This window comes from Tachyglossus aculeatus, chromosome 7 (genome assembly GCF_015852505.1).
Source record: "Tachyglossus aculeatus isolate mTacAcu1 chromosome 7, mTacAcu1.pri, whole genome shotgun sequence".
Lineage (NCBI taxonomy): Eukaryota > Metazoa > Chordata > Mammalia > Monotremata > Tachyglossidae > Tachyglossus > Tachyglossus aculeatus.
Genome location: NC_052072.1, coordinates 31,064,346 through 31,076,714, shown reverse-complemented (window position 1 = coordinate 31,076,714; position 12,369 = coordinate 31,064,346). Strand labels below are relative to the sequence as shown.

Genomic DNA, 12,369 nt, shown 5'->3' with positions numbered 1-12,369 from the left:
CCATAGTCACACTAGCTGACAACTGGCAGAGCCGGGATTCGAACCCCTGCCCTCTGACTCCAAAGCCCATGCTCTTTACACTGAGCCACGCTGCTTCCCCAGTAGAAAACTGAATAAAATCTATCCTTTAGAAGATGGTTGAACACAATGTGATGTCAGCGTAGAGTTCAAACCGAAGGTTTATTGAGTTGTAGTGCTTTCCAACTTTCTCTACATCTATGACACCTGGACCCTCCACAGACGCCCCATCTGTCTCCTTAAACACTTCCATCCGTCACTTACAGGCCATGCGCAACATCAAACAGCAAGGCGAGATCATCAACAATTAAGTACTGGAACAAAGTCACACTTCTAGCAATGACGCAAAGTGCACCTCAAACCTAATTTTGCTAGGTAAAACACACCCCTAGAACTGTTGACAGAACAACTCCAAATAGCTCTTCGATGGTGAGCTGAAACTGAGCAACAAGGGAGCAGAAGAAAGGTTTTAAGAAAGCGGTAAAACAAAGCCTCCTAAAACACAGCGCCCAGGCTGAAAACTGGGCAACAACTATAGCGGAGCACACCAAAATTAAGGAAGGGGCAACTCTTTCACAGCAGAAGCTTCATACGCATCATGAGGCAGGAAGGCAAAAGCAAAGACAGCAAACAGCAAAATAATTCAACAAAGAACCTTCTTGCACGTGGGTATATTCCTAAGGTTCGGAAGCCCCGACGAAGACTTGAGATGACCCAACCCAAGGGAGGAGTCACCTCTGTCCACTATCTGGCCCACTGGAATAGATGTGTGCCAAACATGTGACCACACACCTCGGATCCCTATAGAAATTAGAACAGATGTTCAGTAATTCTGGAGTGATTTCGGTAATTTGAACACCTCAACTTCAGGGGCACTATTCTCAAATCAACATACCCTGAAGAGATTTGCCCACAAGAATACTCCTGCAATTTCATCCATAAAGCAATATCTATTGAGTGTTTGTGTAGATCACTATACTACGCACTTCTTTATGGTATTTGTTAAGCACTCTATGAAGCACTGGGGTAGATACAAGACAATCGGGTTGTACACCGTCCATATCCCACATAGGGCTTAGAGCTTTAATCCCCATTTTACAGATGAGGTACCTGAGGCACTGAAAAGTTACTTTTTCAAGGTCACACAGGAGACAAGGTCTTCTGACTCCAGGGCCCATGCTCTTTCCACTAGGCCCCGCTGCTTCTCACGGGAGGAGCAAAGATGGCAAACGGCAAAATAATTTTACACGGTAGTATGGGTAGACCCAATCTCTGCCTTCAGAGAGCTGACAGTCTTACCCACAGCTCTCCTAAAATGCAGACGTTTCGGTTTTGTAGAAACCAGCCGTAAGGAAAACACACAATGAAGTAACCGCTCAGTAGAGTGCCTATCACTGGGAAGCTGGGAGGCCTCCCAATAGCCTACTGGGGAAGCACCATGGCCTAGTGGATACAGTACTGGCCTGGGAATCAGAAGGACCTGGGTTCTCATCCCAGCTCTGCCACTTGTCTGCTGTGTGACCTTGGGCAAGTCACCTCCCTTATCCGTGCTTCAGTTATCTCATCTGTAAAACGAGGATTAAGACTGTGAGCCCCACGTGGGACAGGGACTGTGTCCAACCCGATTAACTTATATCTACACCAGAGCTTAGTACAGTGCTGGGCACACAGTAAGCGCCGAACGAACACCACAATTATTACTACTATTAGCACTCGGTACGCGCTGAACAAATGCCTTAAAAAAAAATTCATCCTAACCAATACAGTGAGCATCACCGTTTCTTCCAGCACTTTATTCTGTACTGTACCCACAAGAACGTGCCCTAATTTTGCTGTTGCGTTCTATCCAAAATGCACAGTGAAAGCACACGTTCCGGCAAAACTGAGTGTTCGTTAAAGTGAAATCCTGCTACTGTAATTTTCTGGACAGTACAGAAGGGCTGCTGTTTTCAATACACAAAATGAAAGGACATTCGGCAATGAAAAAAATTAAGTTTCATTTCTCTCCCATATATGTCAGATAAAAGGAAAACAAAATAAAAATGGCATGCCCTTTCTTGAATTCATCTTCCGTTTGTACCGAGGCTGTCCACAATGAATCACTACAGCACAAAAATATTTAGTCTTCCCTTAGGATATCGTCTGTGCTATTCTAAAACCACTCCAAAATTTTAAAACAGTACAGGTTCTTAATTTCATGTTCTTATAAGGTTTTCTGTTCAGATCTACAAGAGACTGAAAGATTTTATATTGCAAGGGGTTGTGGTACACGGAGCTACTAAAGAAAATGATCAAATGATTGGAATTACTAGGACACCAGGAAAAGAGAAGTTTTCAGTTTTTAAAAATCCACATTTGCTTGGGAACCACAGCAGCAGACCTCTCTCTTCAGCTGCAGTGCCATCCCTCTTGCAGAAATGAAAGCACAAATTACAACTATTAAAAAATACTAGGTCGTTTACCACCAGAGTTGCTAATATTTTACTTGATCTATGTCACTTATAAATATTGCTTCATCCAGCCTCACTAGGGATCTGGAATGAAATGAACCTACAAAACAAGGGAAAGAACTTAATTTAACCGAATATTCAGAAACGGCAATGATTTTGATATAGCAGTGTTATTACTAGGCTTTCATTTTCTTCCAGACAATTTAGTAGTAAAAGCAATAAATAACCTAATATACTCTGATGCAGAAACGAGTGATTATCCGTGCTGGAGGGCCACGTAATGAATTTTAGGAAGCTGTGGAGCACCACAAACATGAACGATGTGGTGTTCACAATACTTAATAAAATGGTTATGGTATCTGACGTATAAAGAACCTTTCATGTTGTTTCCACCACATTTACACTGCTTTAATAAATTCAATTCAGGTATTCTCATATAAGAGACGGATAATATTTTTTTACTTGCTCTGGACAAGGCGACAGACCAGACGCAGGCCCTCAGCTCGGGTGTAATAGCATAGTAAGGCCATATTTAAAGCCCCTGGTTTTAGCAAAGCCACATACTGTCAAAGCTTATATTTCAGCATTGCATTCAATGACCACTGAATGTAAAGCATGTGAACGATACTGTTTTCCTATTTGCTGACAGAACCGTTAGAAAAATGTGAAAATTCTTATGGGTCTCCAAATTTGGGGTTATAATTTTCCAATGTACAAGATTTTTTTCAAGTTAACTTTAAATCCTTATCTCTCCTGCCACAAGCCCCGCTCGATCCTCTTGCAAAATGAAAAAGCATAACCGCACTTTAGAATGAATAGGAGTGACACAGGACATCTCTTATCAAATAAGCCTTCACAATTATATTACCAGGGACAACGGGACTTGATTTTAAAGCTATTGCAAGGCTTAATCAAATTCCAATGTCCTTCATAAGATACACTGATTATTCTTCAAAAAAGAGGTTCTGAATTATTGCATTCTGAATGCCCCACAAAAGTAGAAGGTTAAATTATGCCACCGTTTATCTGTCGGACTGATTCTACGAGGGGAAAAGAACAGCCAAAAAAACTCAAACAAAACCCAAATCTCAGCGTAAAATGAACACGTTCCACAATCAGCTAAAAGAGCTGCAAGATTCACACCTCTGTAACACTGGAGGTAAACATGTTCACAACCTTAAACTTCTGTTACGCTGACAATAATTCAAGCCAGGTAGCGCTACGGCGATAGACCAAGAAAAAGATATTAACCACCACCTCCATTCTCCTTATACTGTGATGTAAACTCGCAATTAAAAAGCCCATTTTCCTCCTTTTTACTCTGATGCTCGATATGTTCACAGAGCACATTCAGCAAAATAAACTGAGTCAGTTTGATTTGGTAGTAATTCTACAACCACAATTATCTCCCACACACAGAAGTCTCAGAATTGCCAGAAATAGCAGTGCGCTCTACTCATCCTAAAATCATCCGGTCGAGACTCGAACTGAACCAAGGTGACAAAATTACTACAGGTTTCAGGGTACGCAGTCTGTTCAATTCTTTGATATGGGCGGCCAGGCAGGGAAAGATAGCACGTTTTGCATCAAATTGGGCTGATGGGGAAAAAAAAAAATGTATCAAAACAACAATTGGGCCTTTTACTCACTATGCACCCGATTCTGGGGTTTGGCAGCATTTTCAAAATTTCTAAAATCCTTCAAACCTTTAAGAGAGGAGACCAGGCCATCGGCGGGCAAACGGTGCTCACTAGTAAAGGTCTCTCCGCAAGAGTTCGCTAAGCATTATTATTAACAATCATGATAACAGTATTCGTTAAGCGCTCACTATGGGCCTGGCACTGTTCTAGGCGCTGGGTTACATAGGATAGAGCTAGACTGACGGGAGCCACTTCAGAGATTTCCCAGGCTGATGGAGGGCATGTTGGCACTGACTAGTCCAGACCCCGAAGCGCTCAAGCAATTTCAATTTAACGAGGTTGTAGACTTCAAACGGGGGCGGTGGGGCAAAGCTCCCCCGGGATGGTGTGTCTCAATAAACACCCCCTTTTCCTCTCTAAGGAATTCAATCGTATTTATTGGGCACCTGTGTGGAGGGGACCGTCCTAAGCGCTTGGAAAGTACAAATTGGCAAGATATAGGATGCGATCTCAAAATAGAAGGAAGGATGAGGAGGGTGCAAAACCACTCGCTGTATGTGTGGGTCTGTGTTTGTGTGTGTGTGTATTCATTCATTCAGTCAATCGTATTTATTGAGCGCTTACTGTGTGCAGAGCACTGGGCTAAGCATTCGGGAGAGTACAAATTGGGAACATAGAGAGACGGTCCCTACCCAACAACAGGGAAAGGGGGGGGGAGAGAGAGAGAGAGAGAGAGAGAGAGAGAGAGAGAGAGAGAGAGAGAGAGAGAGAGAGAGAGAGAGAGAGAGAGAGTGTGTGTGTGTGTGTGTGTGTGTGTGTGTGTGTGGCAGCCCAGCTCATCCCCACTTTCTCAGAGCCTCAGTGATCCGACCTGCAAAATGGGGGTCCCACCCGTCCCTCCATCACACACATTCCCACCCCCAATTCGGGCTAGCCAGTAACACGGTTCGCTTAGCACCTCCTCTATCTGTTGCCGACCTGTAACAATAATAATGATGGCATTTTTTAAGCACTTACTATGTGCCAAGCACTGTTCTAAGCACTGCGGAGGTTACAAGGTGATCAGGTTGCCCCACTGGGGGCTCACAGTCTTCATCCCCATTTTCCAGATGAGGTAACTGAGGCCCAAAGAAGTGAAGTGACTTGAACAGTCACCCAGCAGACAAATGGCGGAGCTGGGATTTGAACCCATGACCTCTGGCTCTAGACTGTGAGCCCGCTGCTGGGTAGGGACCGTCTCTATATGTTGCCAACTTGTACTTCCCAAGAGCTTAGTACAGTGCTCTGCACAAAGTAAGCGCTCGATAACTACGATTGAATGAATGACTCCAAATAACAACAATAATGACGGCATTTATTAAGCGCTTACTAAGTGCAAAGCACTGTTCTAAGCGCTGGGGATGTCGTTGTCCCAAGGGGGGGCTCACGGTCTTCATCCCCATTTTACAGATGAGGTAACCAAGGCCCAGGGAAGTAAAGTGACTTGCCCAAAGTCACACAGCTGGCAAGTGGCAGGGCTGGCTCTTTCCACTGAGCCACGCTGCTTCTCCTGCACTTCCCCAGCGCTTAGTACAGTGCTCTGCACGGGGAAGCACCATGACTCAGTGGATAGAGCGCGGGCTTGGGAGTCAGAGGTCACCGGCTCCGCCACGTGTCAGCTGTGTGACCTTGGGCAAGCCATTTAACTTCTCTGTGCCTCAGTTCCCTCATCTGTAAAATGAGGATGAAGACGGTGAGCCCCAAGTGGGACAACCTGATCACCTTGTACCCCCCCCCCCCAGCACTTAGGACATAGTAAGCGCTTAACAAATACCACCACCACTCGATAGATAAGACTGAATCTAGACTTCTAGATTGAACTCTAGACTGTGAGCCCGCTGTTGGTTAGGGACCGTCTCTATATGTTGCCGACTTGTACTTCCCAAGCGCTTAGTACGGTGCTCTGCACACAGTAAGCACTCAATAAATGCGAATGAATGAATGAATTGAATGACTGACTCCTCCCCCAGCGCTCTGTGGTCCCCGGTGGGCACCAGGCCCAGGGTTCAGCTGTGTGACCTTGGGCAAGTCACTTAACTTCTCTGTGCCTCAGTTCCCTCATCTGTAAAATGGAGATTAAGACTGTGAGTCCCACATGGGACAACCTGATCACCTTGTATCCTCCCCAGCGCTTAGAATAATAATAATTATTATTATTATGGCATTTATTAAGCACTTACTATGTACAAAGCACTGTTCTAAGCGCTGGGGTAGATACAAGATAATCAAGTTGTCCCATGTGGGGCTCACAGACTTAATCCTCATTTTCCAGATGAGGTAACTGAGGCACAGAGAATTTAAGTGAAGCAGCGTGGCTCAGTGGAAAGAGCATGGGCTTTGGAGTCAGAGGTCATGGGTTCAAATCCCGGCTCCGCCAACTGTCAGCTGTGTGACTTTGGGCAAGTCACTTCACTTCTCCAGGCCTCAGTTCCCTCATCTTTAAAATGGGGATGAAGACTGTGAGCCCCCCGTGGGACAACCTCATCACCTTGTAACCTCCCCAGCGCTTAGAACAGTGCTTTGCACATAGTAAGCGCTTAATAAATGCCATCATTATTATTAAGAGAAGCAGCGTGGCTCAGTGGAAAGAGCCTGGGCTTGGGAGTCAGAGGTCAGGGGTTCAAATTCCGGCTCCGCCAGTTGTCAGCTGTGTGACTTTGGGCAAGTCACTTCACTTCGCTGGGCCTCAGTTCCCTCATCTGTAAAATGGGGATTAAAACTGTGAGCCCCCCGTGGGCCAACCTAATCACCTTGTAACCTCCCCAGCACTTGGAGCAGTGCTTTGCGGATAGTAGGCACTTAACAAATGCCATCATCATTACTATTATTTGAATCCACGACCTCTGACTCCAAAGCCCAGGCTCTTTCCACTGAGCCATGCTGCCTCTCTAAACAGTGCTTTGCATATAGTAAGCACTTAACAAATGCCATCATTATTATTATTGTCATTATTATTTAAACCCATGACCTCTGACTCCCAAGCCTGGGCTCTTTCCACTGAGCCACGCTGCCTCTCTAAACAGTGCTTTGCACATAGTAAGCGCTTAACAAATGCCATCACCAGTATCATTATTATTATTATTATTGTTATTTGAACCCACAACCTCTGACTCCAAAGCCCGGGCTCTTTCCACTGAGCCACGCTGCCTCTCTACACAGTGCTTTGCACATAGTAAGCGCTTAAGAAATGCCATTATTATTATTACTATTAGAACCCACAACCTGACTCCAAAGCCCGGGCTCTTTCCACTGAGCCACACCGCCTCCCTATACCAAATGCCATCATTACTATTATTATTACTATTATTATTTGAAGCCATGACCTCTGGCTCCCAAGCCCGGGCTCTTTCCACTGATATCATTATATCAATAATATCATTATATCAATAATATCATTATTACCTGGCTTGACACGGTCTAAAAATCAACTAAAAAACGAAAGTGAAAAATAAAACAATATTGTGAAAAGTAAAATAATATCGTGATTACCTGGCTTGACACAGTCTAAAAATCAAATAAATAATGAAAGTGAAAAATTGTGAAAAATAAAATAATATCGTTATCACCTGGCTTGACATAGTCTAAAAATCAACTAAAACATGAAAGTGAAAAATAAAATAATATTGTGAAAAATAAAATAATATCGTTATTACCTGGCTTGACACAGTCTAAATATCAACTAAAAAACGGAAGTGAAAAATAAAATAATATTGTGAAAAATAAAATAATACCGTTATTACCTGGCTTGACACAGTCAATCAATCAATCGTATTTATTGAGTGCTTACTGTGTGCAGAGCACTGTACTAAGCGCTTGGGAAGTACAAGTTGGCAACATCTAGAGACAGTCCCTACCCAACAGCGGGCTCACAGTCTAAAAGGGGGAGACAGAGAACAAAACCAAACATACCAACAAAATCAAATAAATAGAATAGACATGTACAAGTAAAATAGAGTAATAAATACGTACAAACATATATACATATATACGGACTGAGACCTGAGACCTCCTTCCTCTCCCCCTCGTCCCCCTCTCCATCCCCCCCATCTTACCTCCTTCCCTTCCCCACAGCACCTGTACATATGTATATATGTTTGTACATATTTATTACTCTATTTATTTATTTATTTATTTTACTTGTCCATATCTATTCTATTTATTTTATTTTGTTAGTATGTTTGGTTTTGTTCTCTGTCTCCCCCTTTTAGACTGTGAGCCCACTGTTGGGTAGGGACCGTCTCTAGATGTTGCCAATTTGTACTTCCCAAGTGCTTAGTACAGTGCTCTGCACACAGTAAGCGCTCAATAAATACGATTGATGATGATGATGAATACATATGTACAAGTAAAATAAATAGAGTAATAAATATGTACAAACATATATACATATATACAGGTGAATATATGCATAAATACATAGAAACAGAACAAGTGAAATGGAGAAAAGGTCCCTTGACTTACAGAGCTCAAAATCAGGTCTAGTATCTGTGACAAAATACAACTATGGAAGGACTCAATGAGCAATATAGAGACAAGAATCATTTTACCAACGTCCAAATGTATTATTTCCACTGATTCCTCTGGTCATCAGGAGATGAAAACTGTGAGCCCACTGTTGGGTAGGGACCGTCTCTCTATGTCGCCAATTTGTACTTCCCAAGCGCTTAGTCCAGCGCTCTGCACATAGTAAGCGCTCAATAAATACGACTGAATGAAGTAAAATAAATAAATAGAATAATAAATACGTACAAACATACATACATACAGGTGAATATATATATATATACACACACACATAGAAACAGAACAAGGGAAATGGTGAAAAGGTCCCTTGACTTACACAGCTCAAAATCAGGTCTAGTATTTGTGACAAAATATAACTATTGAAGGACACAATTGGAGACAAGAATCATTTGAACAACGTCCAAATGGATTATTTCCACCGATTCTTCTGGTCATCGCTTAGTTATCAGGAGAGAAAACTGTGAGCCCACTGCTGGGCAGGGACCGTCTCTCTATGTCGCCAAGCGCTTAGTCCAGTGCTCTGCACACAGTAAGCGCTCAATAAATACGATTGAATGAATGAAGTAAAATAAACAAATAGAGTAATAAAGATGTACCAACATATATACATATATACAGGTGACTATATGTATACAAACATATAAACAGAACAAGTGAAATGGTGAAAAGGTCCCTTGACTTACAGAGCTCAAAATCAGGTCTAGTATTTGTGACAAAATACAACTATGGAAGGACTCTTTTAGACTGTGAGCCCACTGTCGGGTAGGGACTGTCTCTATACGTTGCCAATTTGTACTTCCCAAAAGCGCTTAGTACAGTGCTCTGCACACAGTAAGCGCTCAATAAATACAATTGATGATGATGATGATGAGCAATATGGAGACAAGAATCATTTGAACAACGTCCAAATGGATTATTTCCACCGATTCCTCTGGTCATCAATTAGTTATCAGGAGAGAAAACTGTGAGCCCACTGTTGGGCAGGGACTGTCTCTATATGTCGCCAAATTTGTACTTCCCAAAAGCGTTTAGTACAGTGCTCTGCACATAGTAAGCGCTCAATAAATACAATTGAATGAAGTAAAATAAATAAATAGAATAATAAATACGTACAAACATACATACATACAGGTGAATATATATATATACATAGAAACAGAACAAGTGAAATGGTGAAAAGGTCCCTTGACTTACACAGCTCAAAATAAGGTCTAGTACTTGTGACAAAATACAACTAGGGAAGGACTCAATTAGAGACAAGAATCATTTGAACAACGTCTAAATGTATTATTTCCACCGATTCCTCTGGTCATCAACTAGTTATCAGGAGAGAAAACTGTGAGCCCACTGCTGGGCAGGGACCGTCTCTCTATGTCGCCAAGCGCTCAGTCCAGTGCTCTGCACATAGTAAGCGCTCAATAAATACGATTGAATGAATGAAGTAAAATAAATAGAGTAATAAATATGCACAAACATACATACATATATACAGGTGAATATATATACATAGAAACAGAACAAGTGAAATGGTGAAAAGGTCCCTTGACTTACACAGCTCAAAATGAGGTCTAGTATTTGTGACAAAATACAACTATGGAAGGACTCAATTGGAGACAAGAATCATTTGAACAACGTCCAAATGGATTATTTCCACCAATTCCTCTGGTCATCGCTTAGTTATCAGGAGAGAAAACTGTGAGCCCACCATTGGGCAGGGACCGTCTCTCTATGTCGTCAAGCGCTTAGTCCAGCGCTCTGCACATCATCATCATCATCATCAATCGTATTTACTGAGCGCCTACTATGTGCAGAGCACCGGACTAAGCGCTTGGGAAGTACAAATTGGCAACATCTAGAGACGGTCCCTACCCAACAGTGGGCTCACAGCCTAAAAGGGGGGGGACAGAGAACAAAACCAAACATACTAACAAAATCAATCAATCAATCAATCGTATTTATTGAGCGCTTACTATGTGCAGAGCACTGGACTAAGCGCTTGGGAAGTACAAATTGGCAACACATAGAGACAGTCCCTACCCAACAGTGGGCTCACAGCCTAAAAGGGGGAGACAGAGAACAGAACCAAACATACCAACAAAATAAAATAAATAGGATAGAAATGTACAAGATAAATAAATAATAAATAAATAAATAGAGTAATAAATATGTACAACCATATATACATATATACAGGTGCTGTGGGGAAGGGAAGGAGGTAAGATGGGGGGATGGAGAGGGGGACGAGGGGGAATGAAATAAATGGGATAGATATGTACAAATAAAATAAATAGAGTAAAAAATATGTACAAACATAGTATATATGTACATATATATATATATGTACAAACTATATGCACATAGTAATCAATCAATCAATCAATCGTATTTATTGAGCGCATACTATGTGCAGAGCACTGGACTAAGCGCTTGGGAAGTACAAACTGGCAACACATAGAGACAGTCCCTACCCAACAGTGGGCTCACAGCCTAAAAGGGGGAGACAGAGAACAGAACCCAACATACCAACGAAATAAAATAAATAGGATAGAAATGTACAAGTAAAATAAATAAATAGAGTAATAAATATGTACAACCATATAGTAATCAATCAATCAATCAATCGTATTTATTGAGCGCATACTATGTGCAGAGCACTGGACTAAGCGCTTGGGAAGTACAAACTGGCAACACATAGAGACGGTCCCTACCCAACAGCGGGCTCACAGCCTAAAAGGGGGAGACGGAGAACGGAACCCAACATACCAACGAAATAAAATAAATAGGAAAGAAATGTACAAGTAAAATAAATAAATAGAGTAATAAATATGTACAACCATATAGTAATCAATCAATCAATCAATCGTATTTATTGAGCGCATACTATGTGCAGAGCACTGGACTAAGCGCTTGGGAAGTACAAACTGGCAACACATAGAGACGGTCCCTACCCAACAGCGGGCTCACAGCCTAAAAGGGGGAGACGGAGAACGGAACCCAACATACCAACGAAATAAAATAAATAGGATAGAAATGTACGAGTAAGATAAATGAATAAATAAATAAAGAGGATGAATAACTAAATAAATAGAATGAATAACTAAATAAATAGAATAAATAAATAGATAAATAGAATAAATAAATAGAATAGATAAGTAAATAAATAGAATGAATAAATAAATAAATAAATAGAGAAAATAAATAAATAAATAGAATAAATAAATAGAAAAAATGAATAAATAGAATGAATAAATAGAATAAATAATTAAATAAATAGATAGATAAATAAATAAATAGAATAAATAAATAAATAAATAGAATAAATAAATGAATAAATAGAATAAATAAATAGATAAATAGAATAAATAAATAAATAAATAGAATAAATAAATAAATAACTAGAATGAATGAATGAATGAATAAATAGAGAAAATAAATAAATAAATAGAATAAATAAATAGACAAAAAAAATAAATAAATAGAATGAATAAATAGAATAAATAAATGAATAAATAGAATAGATAAATAAGTAAATAGAATAAATAAATAAATAAATAGAATAAATAAATGAATAAATAGAATAAATAAATAAATAAATAGAATAAATAAATAAATAAATGGGATGGATAAATGGAAATAAATAAATAAATAAATAGAATGAATGAATAGAATTAATAAATAAATAGAATAGATAAATAAAT

General features: G+C 40.5%; 1 protein-coding gene across 3 annotated transcripts in view; it reads right to left on the bottom strand.

Annotated features, from left to right (window-relative positions):
• MAGI3 (membrane associated guanylate kinase, WW and PDZ domain containing 3) overlaps nucleotides 1-12,369 on the bottom strand; it is a 189,931-nt gene that overhangs the window by 176,830 nt on the left and 732 nt on the right. The gene's annotated exons all lie outside the window — the stretch shown is intronic.